Raw genomic sequence first — 23,787 nt, forward strand, 5'->3', positions numbered from 1 at the left:
AGATACACACACACACACACACACACACACACACATATATATATATATATAATTTAATAACTTCGATTTCACCAGCTTGCAGAGCGGAAATACTGATGCTGATACGAAAGCAGAACCAGAAGGCTGATGAAATCCAGCAATATCGCTTGCTTTTGGATGCTTTACTGACTAGTGCAGTTAATGATAGAAGAACTTCACTAATTTGTGTACATGACGTATTCTACATAGCTACTTGGACTAAATATTTGTATCCTGATGCCAAATCTTTGCCACCACACAGCAGAAGTTATGTTCCGCTGGTGAAGCAGGTTTTTCATGTAAGAAAGTAATCTAATGGAAAAGGTAGATCAAAACTATTCGCTTGTTGGTATTTTACTTTGATACGAATAATAGATTTGTTGTAAGTAAGACAGCATTTTATCTTGTGGGATTTACTTTTAGATCTTGTTCTTTTTGTATTTCCAGCAGAGGGGAATAGAACAGAGGATCCCAGATTTTATATTTCCTTACAATTCCTTGTCAGTTTGAGGATTGAGAGTTTGTGACCTGTATGAGTAAATCTTAAGCTGGAGTTGAGCAATATTGGTGTGGTAATTAATAAGTATATCTGGTTGTACCTTTCAAATTTTGATTTGGTTTATTTATTTATTTATTTGGCCCTTATGTTCTGAGTAAAAAGGATACAGGGACTGGAGGATAGACCTGTTCTATATTTGAGGGGTTGGCAAAACAAGTTGAAATTCTTATTTATATGTGAGCTAATTTGCTTCAGCAATAGATAATTATATGGCCCCTATGTTAGTAGTAACTGTCTGCATCGTATTTCCAAGCTCAATCCAAAAAGAAAGGAAAAAAAATGATAAGTGTGGAGTAGCATAAAATTGAAAAGAAAAAAGATATATATTGATGTGTACAGAAGCACAGGCCCCGAGTCCTGATATGCGTCTTGTTAGATGTTAAATATACTTAGATTTAAGAATTTGCTTAGGGTTAGGGTTCCTTGTTCTCATACATGTAAATGAACAGTGAAAGACCTTTAACCACTATTAGAAGAAGCCAGCAGTAGAGTTCTAACTGTGACATCCATTGTCTTTTCTGCTCTGGGTATCTAACAATTAGTACTAGAGCTTACAGATCCTCTCTGGAAGTTGATGATCTTAATTATCAAATGTGAGGAGACAAATGTTGAATAACACATGTGAGAGTTCAGTTCCATATTAGAAAGAGAGGAAAAAAAAATTAAAAGGGTTTATATTAAACCCGTGCTTTCACCTACTAACTTAAGTTTTTGGGTTGAATTGAGTTTTAAGATTTGCATCAAACCTTGTTTAAGTTAGACAAGGACTCTGCTATCTTCCAACAAGTGGTATTAGAGCTAATCCAATAGTTCCGCAATCTTACGCTACTCTTTGAATTATTGTATTATGGTAGTCGTATGTTGTTTGACTAATGGAGGTAAAGCTCAGAGATTGGGCTTAGGCATGCGAGATTGGTGTCTACAAGCTCGATTACATTAATGAAGCAAGGTCCTAGTCTAGGAGACATGGAATTGATGCATGGGCTTAGATGAGTGGGCTCTCAATGACTCAAGAAAAGCAATTGATTGCATTAAAGTGTTAAACTCTTGAAATTTGTGGGTGATCGAAAGAGAAATTAATTATAAGTCTTTTGTTTGGCGTCGTAGATTAGACTTGTGGGGAGCTGCTGATGTTGGGTTTACATTTGAAGGGGAAATATTGCTCAATATCACATATGAGAGTTTTAGTCTCACATTGGAAAAAGATGAAAAAATGAAAGGGTTTATATAGATACTTGGGCCTTCGCCTAAATAGCCTAAGCTTTGAATTGAGTTGAGATCTAAAGTTTATATCAAACTTTCTTTTACTTGGATTGGGACTCTTATCTACAACAATGGATTGTGGTGTTTATGCTAATATAAAATTAACTTTTCTATTCAAACTTAATAGAGAGTATATATCTTTAAAATTTATTAGAAAATTTTACCATTTAGAGTAGAAGATTAAATAGGCATTCGAATGCTCTCGAAGCTGTTCAAATTTTACTTTCATGAGAGCCAAGAAAATAAATTGGTGTTCGAATACCCTCAAGGCCATTTGAACACCCGACTTTGAGGAACTCTAGTTTAGGAGTTTTAATTAAGTGTTTTTACTTATGTTAGACAATAAGGTTTGAGCTTGTTCGATCCTATTGCTAAGTCTAATCAAGTTAGGGAGCCACCTATAAATAGATGTGGTGTGCACATGAATTTTCATTTGGGATATTAAAGTTAATTTGCAAGATCGTCTCCTTTCTCTTTGTTTAACTACCTCCAAGCTTTGGAACCCTAGCCAACATCTAGGATATTTATTGTTGCCTTCCTCTTCATTGCATCCTTTTGACCCTAAGGAACGGCCATACTTCTTTTTTATCCCTTTCTATCGACTATCCTAACTTCCACCATTGACATTTCTACCACCATACCATAACCCTAGGCCGTTCACCACCACGCCTTTTTGGCCTCCTCTTTCAGGCCCAAGAACAGCTGATACAGTTTCAAAACATTCTTTCTCATTCTCCCAATCAACCTAAGATGTAGGAAAAGAGAAGTTAGAAAGTACAATTCCAAAACGTAACAAGGTTTGAAGAAATACTTTTCCCATTACAGCAATATTTTTAGAAGATTGGAAGACATTATGTATCAACTACAATAATATGTTCATGAACCTTTTAACCAGAAGCAAATGATATCATGAGTAAGATTTCATAATATGCAAATTAAATAGAAGGAATATAGTAAACGCATTAATGTTTCCTACAGGAATTTAAGGTAGATGGTCACAGAGCAATAGAAAATAAATTGGCGTTCGAACACCCTCAAAGCCGATGCCTGATGGCGAGAAACTATAGTTTAGGAGTTTTAATTAAGTGTTTTTGCTTATGTTAAGCAATAAGGTTTGAGCTTGTTCGATCCTATTGCCAAGTCTAGTCAAGTTAAGGAGCCACCTAACAATCGATGTGGCGTGCACTTGGATTTTCATTTTAGATTATTGAAGTTAATTTACATGATCGTCTCCTTCTTCCTTGTTTAACTACCTCCAAGCTTTGAAACCCTAGCCGCCATCTAGGATATTCATTATTGCCTTTCTCTTCGTCTGGCCGCACCCCCTTGACATTGAAAAATGACCATACTTTATCTTTATCTTTTTCTTACCCACTACCTCGACTTTCACCATTGACATCTCTACCACCATACCATAACCTTAGGTCGATCACCATCACACCTCTTCAATCTCCCCTTTCCATGATCCATCTCAACAGATTCATTCTCCATTCTGAATTTATCTCAATCCCAAAAACACTCGACCATCTAACCGTTTGATCTCGAATTATATATTAACTTTAGAGATCCACAAAAACACTAATTATCTGTTTGTGAGTTAAAATCCAATTCTATGTTCAAATTTAGACACACACTGATCGTGAGGTTAGGAAAGAGATTGTTATAATGGTATCAAAAGCAAGTTGGACCTTGGACCACCTTGATGATCTATTAATAGTGAACACAAGGTCTCGAAGGAATTTTGAAGAAACGACGAATATGGAGGATCATTAGATTGCCTTCAACCAAGAAGAAAGATCGAAGGATACTCCAATGGACTCTCGCCAATCGGAACTCATAGTTGGCCATATTAGGTTAGAGGATAGGCATGTTTCTACAGACATGCTACTCCTTCATATGTTGGATGAAATAAGTGATGGGAAGCTGCATTTTTAGAGCAGCCCAGGAGAAGATGGTGGCACTCTTAGCCGATGCACTTGTGATTAAAATGACCACCCCCGCACCTCTGAAATAACCACAAGAACAATCACCACTAAGGAATGAACCATTGCTGTCCATGCCACAAGGGCAAGAAAGAGAAATAGAAAAGGAGCTACCCGCTCAATCACCGGGTGTACCGATTTATCAAGATAACCCAAGGGACTTTATAAAAGACGAAAAGTTGCATGACTCCGAAGATGATGAATCACATCATGAAGACATAAAAGGTTACTACTGAATAGGTCAAGGGCGCCCTCCTCATAGACTTGCACCGTAACATCCATTAAGAGCCTAGAGTACCCTAGAAGGTTCCCCAGCAAAAGAGGATAAAGAGGGGAAGCTCAATAAACCGATGCAGTGAGGCATGAGGCTACTGCTCAATTAAATTCTCAGCTAAATTGAGAGAAGGATATGCTAGAGAAAAAAAAATACTATATGCATAATTAAACTAAAATTAACTTCACAAAGTTAATGGGGACTCACCGCATGGGATCAGCGAGCTCTAGGAGCACCTCAGTGTAGCAAGAAAAAGAAGAGGGGAAACAAATTATTGTGGGTGAGAGAAAAATAAATGGAAAAAGAGGGAAAGAGAGAAAAGAAAGGAGGGAAGGAAGGTGCGAGAATGGGCGCACATGCCTTGCATGTGTGCGCCCTAGCTATATCACATGTGCTAGTCATGTGCGTGCCAAAATTATTTTTTCTAGGATGTTAGATTAAAGATACTTATTAGAGATAAATTATAGATAATTATATAATATTTTTAAATGTATCTAAAATAATATCTATTAGAGTTTATATGAGAAAGATATGATTAAAATACTAAAGATAAGAGGATTATGGATTATATTGAATTAAAGATTCTCATGAAAAGTAATATTATAGAACATTAGATAAATTTTCAAACACATTCAAAATAATATTAGTCAGAATTTATATGAGAGAGATATGATGAAAACACTAAAAGATACCATATTGTGTTGTTTACAAATAGAAAATATCATTCATCAAATGATTATACTATTTAGTAGCATACTATATTAAATTTAAAAATCCTCATGACAGATGCAGTTCTATATAATAGGAAAAATATTACCAACACATTCAAAATGATATTAATTAGATATCATAGAAAAAGATATGACAAAAATACTGAGAATTAACAAATTATGTTTTTCAATAATAGATTACATGATTCATCGAGATATATTATTTAGTTGTAAATTGCATAAAATTTGAAGATTCTAAAGAGAAATGAATTTGTCTACTAAATAATATAATCATTTGATAATCATAGCTTTTCAACACATCCAAATTATATTGATCAAAATATATATTAAAAAATTATGACCAAAATAATGAAGAGTAATAGATTACATTATTTAGAAGCGAAGAACATCATTTATCAAATGATTATATTATTTAGTAGCATATTAGATTACATCTTAAAGATCCTCATAAGAAATAATTAAATTTTTTTTCTAATGCATCTAAAATAATGCCGATCGGAGTTTATATATAAAAGACATGACATATATATTGAAGATTAATATATTATATTATTTAGTAATTGATTATATTATTCATCAACGGATTGTGTTTTAGCAACATATTATATTAAATTTGAAGATTCTCATGAGAAATGATGTTGTAGATAATTAGATACGGTATCTATACATCTAAAATGATATCATTCAAAGTTTGTATGAGAAAAATATAAACAAAACGTCGAAGAGTAGTATTTTACATTATTTAGAAATATTTTTTGAGCATTTATAATGATATAGATCGGAATTCATTGGAGAAAAATATAAAATTACTTGGAAGATTAGGAGATTATATTATTTGTCAACAAATTATGTTATTTAGTAGCAAATTATGTTGATTGAATACTCTCATGCAAAGTGATGTTGTAGAGTATTAGATAAATTTTCCAATGCATCCTAAATAAAATTGGGTAGAGTTTATACGAGAAAGATATGACCAAAATACTGAAGTATAATTATATTATTTAAAAGTGAACATTTGATTTAGTTGAAACCAGTAAAATTAATTGATTTTACTACGGAAATATAAAATATGAAAAATTGCTATATGAAACTTATCTCTAGTTTTCCCACCGTCACACAGTATAATCTACTAAAATAATTCTCAAGCAAGAAAAATATAGTAAGGCCACGGGTGGCAAAAGTTGACTTGACTCGATGACTCAACATGATAAACTGATTTTTAAATAGGTTTGAGTTTAGTCTAATGGAGTTTGGGTTGCATATGAGTCAACTCATCTAATCCGATTATTAAATATGATATATTCGTATTTATCACTTCAACATGTTAATTCTGACACAATAACCCATTTATGACACAGTAACCCATTTATGACTCGACTAATCTATCTAAAACTTGACTTACTCATTTATAACATAAAAATACCTATTTTATAACCTGAGAAAGCTAATTTATAACTTGAGAAAACTCATTTATAATCCGAACAAATAAAATAAATTTAAAAAATTTGTGCCACTCAATAATCTATTTGTGACTCGTTTTAATAAATTCGTTGTACTATTATTTAGAAATTTCAACTTATTTTAATAAGTGGGTCATATTCGTATTTGCATTATCATGACTTGACATTGACCTTGAAATCGACACAATCTGAACCTAGTTAATCAAACCAGATTGCCCTAAGTAGGGCATATTCGTTAAAAACTAAAGCATTTACAATATTGCTGCCTTACATGGTAATAATAAGCTTAAGCGAAGGTTACACCTTAAACTCTTGAAATGGTCATTTTCTATTAGTTTTCCTATTCCATAATTCACCTCAATTATTTTATTTTTATTTTTATTTTTTCAGTAATTGCCCAAGAAGTAATTTTTTGCTGGTACATGGGCAATCACAGTGAAGTTTCCAACTACAACTTCTCTATAAATGACCATATCAATTCTCACACACACAAATTTCCTTTCTTGTCATACCATAAACATTCACAGCTATAACCCCCCCTCCCCTCCCAGGGTTTCATGTCTTCTCTATCACTCTACATTTCTTCCTCCCTCCCTACTCCATACCAACACCGAAATGGAGCCCAGGCTAGTTGCTGCCATGGTCTCCTCCCTCGTCTCCCAAGCCCTTCTCCTCCTCCTCCTCCTCCTCTCCTCTATTCCCTCTCCTACTTCCATAACTCTTCTTCCTTCCTTCTCTTCTCCTCTTCCTCCTCCTCCCCCTCACCATCCCCTTCTCTCCCTCATCTTCCACCTCCTCTCCTCCACCCAAATCGCTTCATCCGCCCCTTTCCTCTCTCCTAAGCGTAAAAGACCGAGAACCCACCAAGAAAACCAAGAGGTAAGGGTTTCCACCGGGGGAGATGGGGAATTCGCGATTTACCCGAGACCCAATCCGGACCACTTCAAGCTCTGCTTCCGGATGACCTCCTCCACCTTCGAGTGGCTCTCTGGCCTCCTCGACCCCCTGCTCGATTGCCGGGACCCTGCGGGCGCCGCCCTCCGCCTCCCAGGCCCCGCTCGCCTCGCCATTGCCCTCTCCCGCCTTGCCTCTGGCGCCCCCTACCCGGACCTCGCTCGCCACTTTGGCGTTCCCGAGGCCGCAGCCCGCTTCTGCGCCAAGCATTTCTGCCGAGTCCTCTGCACCAATTTCCGCTTCTGGCTCGCCTTCCCTGCCCCTCCCGACCTTTCCCCAATCTCTGCGGCTTTCCTCTCCCTCAGTGGCGGCCTCCCCGACTGCTGCGGCGTGATGGCTTGCTCTCGTTTTGAAGCTCGTCGGGGGACGATTGCTGCCCAGATTGTCGTCGATGTGTCATCAAGGATTACAAGCATTGCTGCTGGATTCCGAGGGGATAAGTCGGATTTTGAGGTTCTTAGATGCACATCTTTGTATAAAGATTTAGAAGGAGGGCAGTTGTTGGGCTCTAATCAGTACTTGGCTGGGGATGGGGCGTATCCTTTGCTTCCATGGCTTATGGTTCCTTTCGCTAACCCGCCAATTGGGTCCTCTGAAGAGGATTTTAATGCTGTGCACCGGTTGATGTGCCGGCCGGCGCGCAGAGCGGCTTCAAGTTTGAGGAACTGGGGGGTTCTCAGCCGGCTGGCAGAGGAAGAAGATCCCAAGGTGGCGGTTGCCTGTATTGGCACTTGTGCTATGCTCCACAATGTGTTGTTGATGAGGGAGGACTATTCAGCCCTTGCAGATGAGCATATAGATAACGAAGAGGGGTTGGAGCACTGTAGAGAAGGCGCTAGAGTGGATGATTTGGAAGCTGATGGGAGGGCATCTATATTACGGAGCACCCTGGCGGCAATGGCGAGGAAGGTTCGTCACTCCAACCAACTTGTATCTGCATGATTCTCCCTCTTTGTGAGTTTCATGGTGGAGTACTGATCATTATGGTGCTGATTTTCAGCTCATGTACTGTCTGCTCATAATTTTATTCTTTTCAATTCTTTCCGAATATGTTATGATGTGCAGAATGTACCATGTTGAATTCTTATTATTTGAACAAAAGGGATAGAGGAAACTAACATTTTTCAATTTGAGGAAAGTTTGTGCAATTGTGATTTTCATGAGCTTCTGATATTAATAAGTTTGATTTAGCTGAAAAATCCCACTTTGCATCTGTACGACCTTGAGAAATATTTTAAATAGTCATGATCCTTGGTTGTGATGACTAGCCTTCCTTTTTGATACCTTGATGATCTAAATGCTGTGCTTAAAGGAATCACCTGCAAGATGATTGATCCGAGGATAATAAAAGGAGTTGTATTAAGTTACTGACATTTGAATGTATGTTTGCATAAAGTTTATCCCATAATCAATAGGTGAAATTTTTGGAGCTGTTAGTGAATTCTATACCATTTATTTCTCAAAGGCCATAAGCAAGGTTTGTTGGCTATTTTGGTGAACTTTGCCAATATGAGATCTGAGTTCAAATGTTACCAGGTACTAGTTGATGTCTTATCATACTTGTAGTTGGATAGGCAGCGTAGAACTACTGTAAATCTAATTTAGCAATTCTAGTGAAATCTGAAATTAATGCCTTCACTCCTTGTAATAGTGCAAATGAAGATCATCGATCACTTTCAAATGCTTGCTGTAATTCAAGAAGATATATCCAGTAATAACACATTAGGAATGATGGAAGAAATAATTCAGATGCTGTCTATTTTAAATAGGTGACGCAGAGATCAGATAAAATGGAATTCAGCTAGAGGCTTATAAATCTGTAACAAGCTTCCAGACAATAATGCCAAGAGAAAATTATATGAAGGATTATGGCAGCCATTAAGGTATTAATATAAGTTAAAGCTTCTATTTTATAGTGCAACTAGGTGTATAAAGAATCAAATGCATTTTGATGAAAACACAACAGAATATGATTGTTTAATGAAGAAGACCACGGGTATGAGAGAATCATGTACAATTACATGTTTCTCTCAAGGTGAACAAGTTTAGAGTCTTTAGTTGATGGTGGAACTTCGTGTAGAAGTTTGTGTCAAGAACTCAACATCACATCATGCTTCCAAGTACACTTATACTTTCTATATTGGCACCGTCCACCAGTCACTTTGTGTAAGGTAAAGATGGAAGAGAACTTGTGAAAGAAATTCACATCTTCTCCGGGTTCTTACAGCAACCATAACAAAACACAAGGTCCTAAATCATTCCAATAATGCACTTTGTTAGTAAATATCTACTGCATCATATGAAAACCAGTTGAAATTCAAAAATAAAATAAGAGCATGCAGTTGATAATGCCAAATTTAGTGCAAATTGACAGAAATGAATAAATGATCTATTTACAAGAATATCGTGGGAAAACTGAACAAAATATGAATTAGAGCAAACCTGACTAAGAAGAAATCTAGTTTCACATCAGATAAATTAAATACGCTCTGCAGCTTAATGCTTCATTTCTAGTGTGCTACCATTCAACTAATACATGGGCTCAAAATTTTCTTCTGACTGTAAGATATCTTTGACTATGCTGAACTCTGCTGTCACCATTGTGTTACATCAATTGAGAAGCTCTAAAACATATAATGGAAAAGATAGTGATGTATGTATGTTTAGTTTAGTTATAGCTACACTAGAACCTTTTTTTTTTTTTCAATTTCCTTAAAATTTGGTAATAGTATAAATTCAGCAACTATTCTGGCAAATGAGGAAGCAAAAATCAAATATATAAAATTTGGCTTTGTGGATCTGCTGAGGATCCTTGTAGAATAGGAAATCAAACGTATTTGGTGAACTGAGTGGCGAGCCAGGTGAATCATATAGCATTTGCGTCACTTAGTATGAGATAAAGCTTGCTTTGCTACATCAAAGAGGTCTTGATTTCATGCCATGGAAATGTTCAATTCAGAAATAAGGGTAAAGGAACAAAGCTCCAAGTCTCTGAGCCTCATGCACTAAGAAACCCTGATTTAGTAGTTTAACTTGGCTGGGCAGTTATTCAATGATAATATATACTTTAAATCTAGTTAAAATGTCACTGGATAGGTTATCCAACTTGTAGATTGTGAGGTCATTTGATACATTATCTTGGAGCTTGATCATCTAATTTGCCTTTTGACTCTGCATACAACAATCATTCTTAAAGGGCTTTCCTTTATTTGGTTTTGAATTATTATATGAGTTGCCATATATCTAACAACTATTTTCACATCATATTGCACATACATATGTTTTTAGCATCACAATTTCTGTTGATTGTAAAACACTGACTTTATCTTGGCAAGTTGTAGCTGAAATGTTCTCCCTTAGAGATGCAAGAACTCCTCATCATGTAATCTTGAACCGTATCTTCAATCAACGGGACAGGTTATTCTTCAGTCCTCCTATAATTGATATTACTTGTTATTAAGAAGTTTATCATGAATAATTCTGTATTATGTGATGCTTCATACGATTTTCTCTCAGTTAAAATCACAGGTTCCTGAAGCACCAAAATTTTTGTTCTTCTCCCACAATTCTTCTTTAAGTTTTCTTTTTCTTGATAGCTTTTTTGAAGGATCTTCAAGAATTAGAGCTCTAGTTTCTTTATGAGTTTATTGTTTCCGATATTTGATGGGAATAATAGAAGTGAGCCCATGGATGGTTGTGCTACTATCATCACCCACTGGTCAGCATGGTTGTGTGCCAAACTATGGGTTTGGTGCCACTGGAAACCCATTAACCAATTAAGGGCTAGTTATTAAGGTCTCTTTGGGCTTTGATAGCCACTACTAGAGAAAAGGATGTTGAAGTGAGAGGAGAGAGAGGAGATTTAGGAGGAATTCAAAATTTCTTCTTCAAATCCCATCAAAATGTAATTTTTCTTTCATTCTCTTATTATTATTTTTTTCTTTTTGATAGGTTCTAACCCAATGGAGTCTTATCAAGCAATATCACAGCAATAGTATTGGTGATGAAGATCACAAACCCTATTCCTTTGGCTAGACTTGAGAGAGAAAAGAGAGAAAGGAAGAGAATACTTTATTGCCTATCAAGTCCAAGCAAAACAACCTATATATAGTCTACTAATCGGACTAGTCATTTAAGGAAAGAAAACAAGTCAACCTAATCAAGCATGACACTAACCCAACTCGTGTCCATCGGGCATTCAAACAGCCTAGGCTGCATTCGAATAAATCAGCAAAATAGACAGGCATTCGAATGCCAGGATGATCCTTCGAACACATCCAAAGGCTATTTAGCTCGGTCTCTAGTGTTCGAATGCCAAGAGGCCTTGTTTGAATGCTGCTTAAGGCTATTTTGCTCTCGGGTTTAGGCGTTCGAATGCTGATTTCTGAGAGCCTTGTGCTGCTGCTGCATCTTCAGCTTCTCCTCTAGGCTTTGCACAACGTGGTCTCTGTTGATAAATAACTAGGAATGGAGCTGTCAAACCTCCACTCCTATCATTCCCTTCCCTTTGAAGACGAATCTTGTCCTTAAGGTTGATGTTCGGAAAATGGTGCTTCAATTCATTTAATATTCTCCCATGTAGCATCCTTCGTTGGCAATCCTTCCCACGTGACCAATGCTTCCTGCACCAAGACTCGACGATGACCAATCTAGCAAAAATATTGAATTTCTTTTGGTTCCAAGACTAGATCTGCATTGTACACAAACTAAGGTAGAGAGGCCATACTCTGCCGATCAGCACCAATTTGCCTCTTCAATTGAGATACATGAAATACCGGATGAATGCAGTATTCTTTCGGAAGGCATAGATGATATGTGACCGGTCCAATATTTTCAATAATTGCAAACGACCTTTAAAAAGGAGCTGATAATTTCTTTTTTGCCTATACCTGCACCGGCACCTGCTGATACAGCTGCACTTTCAGGTAAATCCAATCACCCACCTGAAAGTCTAACTCCGAACGATGCTTGTCTTGCTGAAATTTTATTCGATTATGAGCAACCGCCAAGTTGTCCTCCAAAAGTTTCAAGATTTCATCGTTTATCCTCAGCTCTTGGTCCACCAACTCTACTCTTGTAGAGCCCTGCTCGTAGTAGTGTACAGTTGGTGTGGTCAACCATAAACAGTCTCAAAGGGAGTCATTTGAGATGTTGATTGATATGATATATTGTACCCACTCTACCTAACACTGTCACTTGGCCTAGTGTTTTGAATGCATTCTTGCAAAATAGCGTAGTTATGTCTCGAAACAGTGATTTAGAACTTTAGTTTGTCCATCGGTTTGAGGGTGATAAATAGTACTTATCAGCCTTTTATATGTCCTCAAGATTTCCGAATGACCCGCCTTGAGCGTATCATGGTACTCATAACAATTCCTACTTTTGAACAAAATCCGATGGTAATGCCAATCTCCCTTGGAACCACAAATTTGAACCCACCAACTGAAACTTATCCAACCACCCTCCACTTGCACTGGCTTGTGTAGGTTATCTAGCTGTGGGCTGGTTCGTGCTATCACTCGCAGCTGCTCCACCCAAGATGGTCGTGGCCTTAAAATTTCAGCTAGTTTCACTTCGATTGAGGATATGTTAGCTTGTTCGTCTGAATTCGCTGTTGCACTAGAAGTGGTGTTTGTCTTGTGGTGTGATAGGGCTTTTGCCGCATTGTTTTTTCTCCCCGGTTGATATTTAATTTCTAAATAATAACCTAGTAACTTGACCACCCATTGTTGTTGATCTTTCGTTTACTCCTTTTTCAAGAGATGTTTGAGGCTTTGATGATCTGTCCGAACAATAAACTGCCGACCTAGTAAATAACATCGCCATTTCTCCACTTCTTGGACCACTGCTATCAGCTCCTTTCATACATAGAACATGCTCATCCACTGTTTAGATAATGCTTGACTATAATATGTGATTGGTCGGCCTCCTTGTATTAACATTGCACCAATTCCGTCACTCGAGGTATTCGCCTCGGCCACAAAAGGTTGCTCAAAGTCCGGAAGAGCCAAGACGGGAGTGGTGGTCATCATCTCCTTAGAGGTCTCAAATGCCTTCGTCGCCTCCAACGACAATTAGAACCCGTCTCTTCGTAATTATTTGGTTAAGGGCATTGCTGTCTTTTCATAATTTGCACAAACTTGCAGTAGCCCGTTAACCCAAAAAATCTCCTAAGTTCATAGACATTTCAAGGTGTCGTTTATTCAAGCATATAAGCAATCTTGCTTGGATCCGCCTTTACCCCTTCTACTAAAATAATTTGACTGAGGTATTCCATTTTGGTACGGCCAACACTTTTTCTGGTTCACAAGAAGTGCATGTTTTTTTAGAGTGGCTAGGGCGAATTGCAAGTGTTCAATATGCTTCTCTCAAGTCTTACTACAAATGAGAATGTTGTCAAAAAACACTAAGACAAATTTTCAGGACTGATCTGAACACGTCATTCATCAATGACTGAAAAGTGGCTAGGGCATTCTTCAAGCCGGATAGCATTCTTGTCTTGCGTCTGAAATACAATCTTTAGTACATCCCTTGCGGCCACCCGTATTTGATGATATCTCGATTTGAGGTCCAATTTGGTGAAGAACCTTGCTCTCCATAGCTCATCCAATAATTCATCAATCACTGGAATAGAATACCAATCCTTCACTATGATGTCATTTAAAGCTCGGTAGTCTACACAAAACCATCATAACTCGTCATTTTTAACAAAGAGCTTGGGTAAGGAATATGGGTTAGTACTGGGTCTAATGATGCCTTCCACTAACATCTCCCGTCACCAGCCTTCGCTCCAAGGACCCTGCAATATGAAGAGTATGTGACGTCACACACTCGGATAAGGCATGCAATATGAAGAGTACGGTTCCTCTCATCGTGCAAGGCTGCTTCGTCCATCACCTCCTCAGTCTTGCCGTCGAAGTCCAATTCAATTACCAACACAAATAATTGTTCCTTGCATTGGTGTCCGCAGACAAACTTCTCGTCACATCTTTGCACTCCTTCATTTTCTCATAGGTTAAATGTTGGAAGACGTTACCCGGCGGCTGTGGCTTGCACTTTGCCAATTTCACGCCTTCTTTGGGTTCTTACAGCAATCATAACAAAACACAAGGTCCTAAATCCAATAATGCGCTTTGTTAGTAATATCCACTGCGTCATATAAAAACTAGTTGAAATAAGAGCATACAGTTGGTGCAAATTGACAGAAATCATCTATTTACAAGAATATCATTTAAAAAAATGAACAAAATATGAATTAGAGCAAATCTGACTAAGAAGAAATCTAGATTCACATCAATTGAACAAAATATGTATTAGAGCAAATGACCAAGGAGAAATCTAGATTCACATCAACTGAACAAAATATGAATTAGAGCAAATTGAGCAAATTTGACTAAGAAGAAATCTAGTCTCACATCAGATGAATTAAATATGTTCTGTCTTCATTTGTAGTGTGCTACCATTCAACTAATATATGGACTCAAAATTTTCTTATGACTATGCTGAACTCTGCCATCACCGTTGTGCTAGGTAATTTATGCACTTATCACCGTTGTGCTAGGTAATTTATGCACTTACATCAATTGAGAAGCTCTAAAACACAGAATGGAAAAGGTAATGCTGTGTGTATGTATGATTAGTTATAGATACGATAGAACCTTTCTTTTCTTTTAATTTTCTTAAAATTTGGTAACCGTAGATAGTCGGCAACTATTCATAGCAATTGAGGAGGCAAAACTAGAATATATAAATGATGTGATCCGAATTAGATCGTATCATATCATAAAGATATTGGGTTCGATGAATCGAGTCTAGTTACCTTATTTTCTTATTTGGTTTAGTTAGAGTTAAGTAGGTTAACATTTATTTAATTAATTAAATTCTGCAGTTAACTTCTGCGAAGTTTCGGAAAAATATTTAGAAGATATTTGTCAGATATCCGAATATTATGAAATCAGTTGGAGAAGATTGGCAATGTCCTGATCTAGAACTTTCATATTCGGATCTCTCTCAGATTTGGATTCTATCTATGGCAGAACGAAGAACTAATCCAAGTTAGATAAGGAAGAGTGATTTATCTAAATCATGTTTATCTCTATTTTAGCTTGTAAGGTAAATCTTAGTATGAGTCAATTCATGACTAGCCTTTATATATATATGGAGTGCAGCCCTAATTAAAATAGGAATGCATGAATTATTTTGGTTGGAAATCTATCTCTCAAGTCTCTATATTCCTCCAACCTTCTAGAGCTCTATTCTTTCTCAATTTTCTCATCTAACTTCTAAATCTTCTTCATCTAGTTGTTCCCAGCGTCCCCGAGGCCAGCCCACTTCTCCCTCTTCGTCCATTCATCCTCACAAGAACCCATGAACCCATGGTATCCACATCCACATCCACATCTTTCACAATCTGTTATCTTAACTACGTAACCTTTATCCCCAGTTTCATCTACCAAATCACCTCTTTTCACCAAACCACCACTACCACCATCATCTTCTTCCTCGTTCTTCTCATAGATTTTGACTATTTACATGTCCAATTCTGCTTTGGAAATAAAAATTTACGATCTACCCTAGTTTCGTGAGTCGTAATTCCAGATTTGACATTTCTTTATTCGGACCCTTAAAACGGTTCGTATCAACAAAATTTGGCTTTGTGGATTTGCTAAGGATCCTTTAGAATAGGAAATCAAACATATTAGGTGAAGTGAGTGGGGAGCCAGATAAATCATATAATGTTTGCATCACTTAATTTGAGATAAAGCTTGCTTTGCTACATCAATGTGGTCATGATTTCATGCCATGGAAGTGTCCAATTCGGAGATAAGGGTAAAGCAACAGAGCTCGTAAGTCCCTGAGCCTCTTGCACTAAGAAGCCCTGATTTAGTAGCTTAACTTGGCTGGGTAATTATTCAATAACAAATTATGCTTTAAATCTAGTTAAAATGTCACTGGATAGGTTATCCGACTTGTAGATTGTGAGGTCAGCTTGATCATTTAGTTTGCCTTTTGACTTATCATTCTTAAAGGGCTTTCCTTTATTTGGTTTGAATTATTATATGAGTTGCCATTTATCTAACAGCTATTTTCATGTCATATTGCTCATACATATGTTTTTAGCATCATAATTTCTGTTGATTGTAAAACACTGACTTTATCTTGGCAAGTTGTAGCCGAAATGTTCTCTCTTAGAGATGCGAGAACTCCTCATCATGTTATCTTGAAACGTATCTTCAATCAGCAGAACAGGTTATTCTTCAATCCTCATATAATTGATATACTTCTTGTTGAGAAGTTTATCATGAATAATTCTATATTACGTAATGCTTTGTATGATTTTCTCTTGATTAAAATCACAACCTCCTGAAGCACCAATATTTTTGTTCTTCTCCCACAATTTTTGTTCTTCTTTATCAGTTTATTGGTTCCTCTACTAGATGGAAATAATAGAAGTGAGCCCATGGATGGTCATGCCAGTTAGCACACCATCAGCACCCACTGGTCAGCATGGGAGTGTGCCAAACCGTGGGTTTGGTGTTGCTCAAAACTCATGAACCAATTAAGGGCTGCTAGAAAAAGGATGAAGTGAGAGAAGGAGAAAGAGAGGAGATTATAGAGGAATTCAGAATTTGTTTTCACCAAATCCCATCAAAAGGTAAATTTTTCTTTCAGTCTCTTATGTATCTTCTTTGTTTTACATTTTAAAAATTAATTTGGGGTGTATAAATTATAGATTTAGCTTAATTTGCTTGATCTATTATTTGTGAGGGTCTTTCTACATACATCTAGTATTTTGGTGCTAAGTGTATGAAAAATACTCTTTAGAATGTAGGAATCAAAAGAAAAAATTTTGATTTCTCCGATCTTTTCTCCAAATAAAAAAATGCAAAATTAATATGTCAAATTTGTTTAAATTGAGTCAAAATTGGTATAGTAACATACTAGATTAACACCATAGGAGTTGATTTGAATCCATTTTACAATTGTTAGCAAAAATTTCAGCAAATTAGAAATTATTGCTTTCCCTAAAAATTTTCACTCAAAATATGAAATTCATTTTTTAACTATAAACTATTGCTATATCTTTAATAAAGTAGGTTATTCATAACATTATCTAAGGATAAAAGACTCTAACGAATGATTAAATATATATATATATATATATATTCAAACTAAAAACATATATTAAAATTTTTTTTGAAAAGATAAAATACTATAAAAATATACTAGAAGTGTGTCAATGCAAGTCAGTGCATCCCAATGGTATGCAGGGACGTGCCAACTAGGTATTGCACGATAATCCTTAAATTGTGCCTCATTCTTGATCAATTTTTTTATTTTAAGCTATATTGATTTAGGATGTGTTATCTTTATATATGCAAGGATTTTGTGAAATAACACCATAAAAAATGCTATGGCTATGTGTTGCATCTATTAAGTGTGATGTTGATGAAGATATATTTGGTTATTCCCTTAGAAGTGAAATTATACGGAAGATAAAGCTCACTTAGCTCTGAATCAAGCCTTCTGGGATTGCAAATATGTGCTACCAAACTTAGTATCTGATATCTACAGTGTTGTAGAGGTCTTCTTGAAGTGTATCATGTTTTATTTATGTTTTAAGGTATATTGGTACTCATTATTTAATAGTAGATTTACACTCAACTTGTTTTTGTAACCACTGTGCCAGGACACTAGTTATTTACGCACAGCTAGTTGTGGCTTAATTACTTATGTGATTACGTACAGCTAGTTGTTTTCTCATAAAGTTTGAGATTACATAATAAGTTTTGCGACTATCCTTTAGAATTATGATTAAGTACTGTCGTACTGAAGTCTTGAAAGTTGAAGATTATAATTCTCAATACAAATGGTCCCATACCAGGTTAGCTTGGTGTTTTTTCTTGGGAGAATTTACTTCTGCATGTTTGATGTGCCTCTTATAGTATATATTTCCCCAAGTATAAGGGAACACAGATTGGATTTTGGAGTATGTCATTTGATGTACTTATCAACCGCATTCAGCTAATGTGGACAATTGTGCTAATTCAAACAGCATATTTTTTAAGTTGTTTCCATTCTTTCTGCTTCAGTAACAATTCATGCTGTGCTTTTTAAATTTTGAGACTAGAAGATAGTTGTACTGCAACACAACCCCAGGTAGAACTATAAAAATTTGTACCTACAATTAGGGTGAGTGTACAAATCCTATGTTAGATAATCCTTCCTAGGACTTACCTCTGCCATCAGTATTGCATGTTTTGGTATGTCATAGTTAGAAAACTGAGTCTATGACACAACTGTCCTGCAGTAGTAGGACACTTCTTACATGGTTCGAAGTATTGGCTAATACTGCTACGCATCAGTCGATTCTGATCTGAAACCACAGACAAAACTAGGAAGGTTTATTAGTTTCAGTTGAGTATCAAGTGGTATCAACCTATACTAAGCCACATCGCCCATGTTTCACCCATTGATTTTGTCGGAACATCTGAATCTGATCAATTAGGGGAGTCTGACTGATCTTAGGTTAATATAGTAAACCAGACGCACGTGTTTAGAGTTCTTTTTTTTTTTCTCCTCTCCCCTGCTTTCCTCTCCTCTCCAGTTCTTTTACCATAAGACCTTCACACCACCTCTACCAAGCAAGGGTTGCTATGGTCATCATTACTGGCAGAAGTGGTGGTTGCGGCCATCGATCAACCCTAATTTGAATTCTCTTAATTTTCTTGTCTATCACTTTTACTAAATTTTTAGAATTTTTCCAGCATTTTACATCAGTTTTTTGTTATATTTGACCAAATTAGAAGTCGAATTTGAAAATTCTCAGACAAAGTTCTAGAATTTTTTTTATTTGTTTGACTCCAGCTATGTTAAATCGGATAATTGTTGATTACATGCTACCTATCTGGTATGCTTACCACAGTGCTGCCTCATTCTAGGATATGGGGGTGGCAAATGATTAGTGTTCTTAGTTGTTGCTGAAGTTTTTTGGACTTTACTTCAATAATATACCTAAAAATTTCAAGATAAATGCGACATGGTCTTCTCTAGGCAGGCTCTCACCTATCAAAATGTTGAACTTAGTCTCCAAAGCTCCTCAACATGGCATTTACCGTTAATGTTTTATTTTAGGCCCAACTACATCTAACTGTGGTGAATAAGGAGCAGTTACTTCATGAATGATTCTATGTACTTGGCAAAATTGAGACATAGACAATGATGTGTATTCACCACCATGATCTGATCTAGGGACTAAATCTGTTTATCTAACTAGTTTTCTACTTCTGCTTTCTAAAGTTTAAATGTCATCTTTTGTCTTCAGATAACAAAAACAATATTTAGAGAAGCGGTCTGAAGGTAATGAAGTACCGGTTGCTACCTCTTGTTGGAGTTCTACACGTATCACGGACATGAGCCCAAGTAAAAATGTTCTTTTTTGCACTCTTTAAATGACTTCCTAGTTTGTTTAGACTCTAATACAAGCTTCACACAGTTTTTTTTTTGTCCAAGTTAGTCTTTGGAATCAAATTTAAATGCATCACCTTTGATTCATGTATACATGGAACGATGGCCATGCCGACCGGCACGCGGCATGCCAGTCATTCTACGGACATGTGGCATGAAGGGTGTCGCATAGTACCCTTTTCTAGCAGCGATTCACTTGCCGTCGAGCTTTTGGTCATCATCTATCACTTGCGTGCTCGAGTTCACTAATGAAGGCATCAATCGTTTTGACGCAGATGCCCTAGCTCGAGTGGGTCGGGTCCGGTTAGGTCTATTTTGAATAAATTTTTTTATAGCAATACTATATTTTTAGCAAATAGATTGTTCACACTTGATAAATGTGATATTTTATGTGAAAAACACATTTGATATTCTATAAACTTTCGTATAGAGATATGTTTGAAATTTGGACATTACCAATGTGCAATAGGGCTTATAAATTGACTATTTGAAATTCGAACAATACCTATGACAATGAGCTTGCAAATCTTTTTTTCATGGGGAAAAAAATAATGAGGTATGTGAATCAATTAGAATATTTCATACATGATGAATTACAAGATGCTTTCAAGAAATTTTATGATGAATTTAGAAAAATAAGAATAAAAAATATTGTTTTTTTTCTCTTTCTCATGAAAATAAAGTTTTGAAAAGTGAAAATAAGGTTTTGAAAAATAAAGTCGAAGAACTATCTTCAAAAAAAAGAAATTTCTTTTTTAAATGATTTCAAGCATGAAACTTAATTTTTGAAAATAAAAATTAAAGATTTAACTTCTCCACTTTCTAAGTTTGTGTAAGGAAATAAGAAAATTTAAATACTTCACTTCGAAAACAAAATTGCTCTCTTAACAAAATTAGCGTTGGTTATGGTTATTCTAAAAAATAAAAGATTTACAAATATATATATATATATATATATATATATATATATATATATTTGTGTGTTTAGGCAACTTCTCCGAGCTATCATAATAATATTTGTCATTATTGTATGAATAAAACTTCATATTAGAAGTAATAGTTATGTTGGAAGTAAAAATATTTGGGTTTCTAAAGACTTTACTTATGTTGGAACCAAAAAGTTGAGTTCCATAGAAACTTATATAAATTTTTCAGAACTAACCTATTTGGACACGAGAGAGTTTGGGTATCAAATTTTTGTAGGTATGTTGAAAGATAGATGATTCTTAGATAGTGCATCCGAAAGACATATGAGTGGGGATGAATTGAAATTCATAACATTGGCACCCAAAGATGGAGGGCATGTCACATTTGGAGACAAAATAAAGGAAAAATTATTGGTATTGGTAGGATTGGTAAAATATTTTCTCTTATTATTAATAATATTTTACTTGTTGAAGGATTAAAACAAAATCTTTTTGAGTATTAGTCAATGGAAATAAAATTATATTTGAGCAATCTCATTGTATTATAGAAAGTATTTAAGATAGTATGACTTTATTTGCTGCATATAGATATAAAATATTTATATTGTTGATCTTAAAAATATATCTTATTTTAATATTAAAGTTTTTTGGTTATAAATAATAATAATTTTTTATGATATAGAAGACTTGCTCATACTAGTATGTATTTGATTTCAGAACTTCCAAAATGAGAATTAGTTATTGGTCTTTCGAAAATTAAGTTAAAGAAAATGATAAGCTTTGTGATGCATGTCAAAAAGGAAAACAAACAAGATCATATTTCAAAGCTAAAAATATTATTTCTACTTCAAGATCTTTACAATTGTTGCATATGAATTTATTTGGTCTCACAAAAGCTCTTATTATTAGTTGGAAAGGATATGATTTATTATGTGATAGTCCCTCTTTTGATCGATGATCCAAAGGTGTCTACTAGTTCCCATAATCCACACAAATCCAATAATAACCTCAGTTATAAGATTCAATCTCTAAGGCGAAAGTTAGGTTTACCGCAAATCTTCAAGGTTAATGGTGGCCTTAAAATTCAATGATTGGATTGACAAATGATTTTAGAGGTTTGGTAAACTCGGGATGGTGGATGAATCTACTAGAATGTATAGTGGAGTGGACGTCGGCTAGGGTGTGGTGCTCAACCTAGATAGGTCAGTATGTGGAGATGGTAGGCGGAATAGATGTAGGTATAGGTGTAGGTCTCTCAAGGTCGAGAGGCGGCCAGACAAGGAGGTAGGTAGCGATGTTCGATCTTGATGGTGGCTAGGGTTTTTCATGGCTTGTAGGTGATTTTCGATCAAGGAGGAAGAAGATGATCTTGAAAATTAGTTCAATAATTCAAGATAATGTGATCAGGAGCGCATCACATAATTTTTAGTGGCTCTCTAATTGACTTAGTCAGCCTAGCTTGATTAGCTTAGGTCCAATTGACTTAAACATACCCTAATGTGGCAATTAAAAGGATTAAGTGCCTACCATAGGAAATTTGATGGCTACCTAAACCAACTCAACTAACCGACTCGAACAAACTCGAGTCGACCAATACATGAAAATAATGGGCGAGACCGCCATGCACCTTAGGTCTTAATTACAAAATAAACATCTAAAGCAAATGCAAGAAATTAAAAGATAATTAGATAGAAGCAACTCGTTGCCTCGGCCTCCTCATGAGCCAAATCCATGCACATGGGCTAATCGATTCGAATTTGTCCTCATCAACCCACCACGCTTCTTTACGTTGTCCTCAAGGTGCCCAGTCCATGCCTTGAAACGTTGCTTCTCCTCCTTCATGGCGGTCTTTGCATTGATGATTAGGGGTTGTCCCAACTTGAATCAACAGTTATGCCATAAGGAATGTTGGCATGTTAAGTTGGGACAAACACTCAATCCCTAATGCAGCCTCTATTCGATGCGCATCGGTGCTCGTCCTCCTCTTGGAATCTTTCACTATTTCTTTGAGAATGAGGGCCCCTTTATATAGTTGAATTGTACCATGGAGAAGTGGCCTCCACGCACGACACCTGAATCGACATTTCCTCTTGATCTCTCCAAATCATCGTTGCCTCTTGACCTCTTTCACCCGTGTTGTCTTGGTCAGGTTGTGCCTGCACCTGACTCGTGTCCACTCTCAAGCTACACCCTCTGAACTCTTCTTAACTTCCTCACCTTTGGGTTTAGTTTGGGTCCAATCCAACGCAGTGCAGCCTTATTTCATGCAACACCTTCTTGGTGCGATAAGGTGGGCTCAATCCATCTGTGCTTCTGGTCCTTTCCCATAGCCTCCCTTCAGATCTAAAAAACAAGGAAAACCTTGATGCAGATAAAGAATCAAATTGATCTAGCCAAATTGGTGAAAGTTTGACTTATGTTCATCTTTCAATTGCCTTGTTTTGGTTTTGTTAAATCCCTTTACTCTTGAGCCTGGTTCAGTTCCAACCTTGCACCTTGCTGTCCTGGTTCCCAGGCCTTCGACTTGGAGTAGCGTTATGGCTTCAAGCCATGTGTAGTTGATCTTGAGTCTGCAAAAGCAGTCTAGGCTTTGTGATCTTATAGGGTTCAACTCCCTCGTCTCCAACCCAAGTTTTCTCACATCTGGTTCCTCTAAACTAAATTTCCTTAGATTTGAAAAATGAAAAAAAATATTCAATGTACATGAGGGATTAAACTAGGTGAACCAGTTAGCGGATAGTTTTGTCCAAGCCCCAATCCTCTTGCATCGTGCTCGAGCTCGGGTGTAGCATCCAATTCTCCAAACTCCATCATTTTTTCCACATCCTTCGACGAGCAAGACAACTCTTATATTGCATGCAATGCAGGATTTAGCTTTTGCCTTTACACCCCTCCAACCTCACCACCCTACTGTAACACCCATGTAAAAAAAAAAAAATTTAGTGCACGTGCCAAGCGCATGTACTATAACCGCAAGCGCACGTGCTTGGTGCGTGCGCCAACTCATTCTCCTTCTCCTCCACCTCTCACAGTTAGTTGCCAGAGGTGGGAGAGAAGTGCGCCGGAGTGGAGTTGAACTCCACTTTGCCCCCTCATCCCCTTTATCTCTATATAAACCCTAACACCCCTCCCCCTCTGAATTTTCTTGGCTT

General features: G+C 36.5%; 1 protein-coding gene across 8 annotated transcripts in view; it reads left to right on the forward strand.

The window, feature by feature from the left end:
- The window catches only part of LOC140759920 (pentatricopeptide repeat-containing protein At4g14050, mitochondrial-like), a 51,706-nt gene extending 51,126 nt beyond the window's left edge, over positions 1–580 (forward strand). For all 8 annotated transcript variants that reach the window (XM_073096620.1, XM_073096619.1, XM_073096622.1 and 5 more), the window contains one exon: positions 76–580. The gene's annotated coding sequence lies outside the window, so the exon portion shown is untranslated. The remainder of the gene's footprint in view (positions 1–75) is intronic.
- Positions 581–23,787: the final 23,207 nt, after the last annotated feature.

The sequence above is a fragment of the Typha angustifolia genome, chromosome 5, assembly GCF_048772165.1.
Source record: "Typha angustifolia cultivar Huaian chromosome 5, ASM4877216v1, whole genome shotgun sequence".
Classification (NCBI taxonomy): Eukaryota; Viridiplantae; Streptophyta; class Magnoliopsida; order Poales; family Typhaceae; genus Typha; species Typha angustifolia.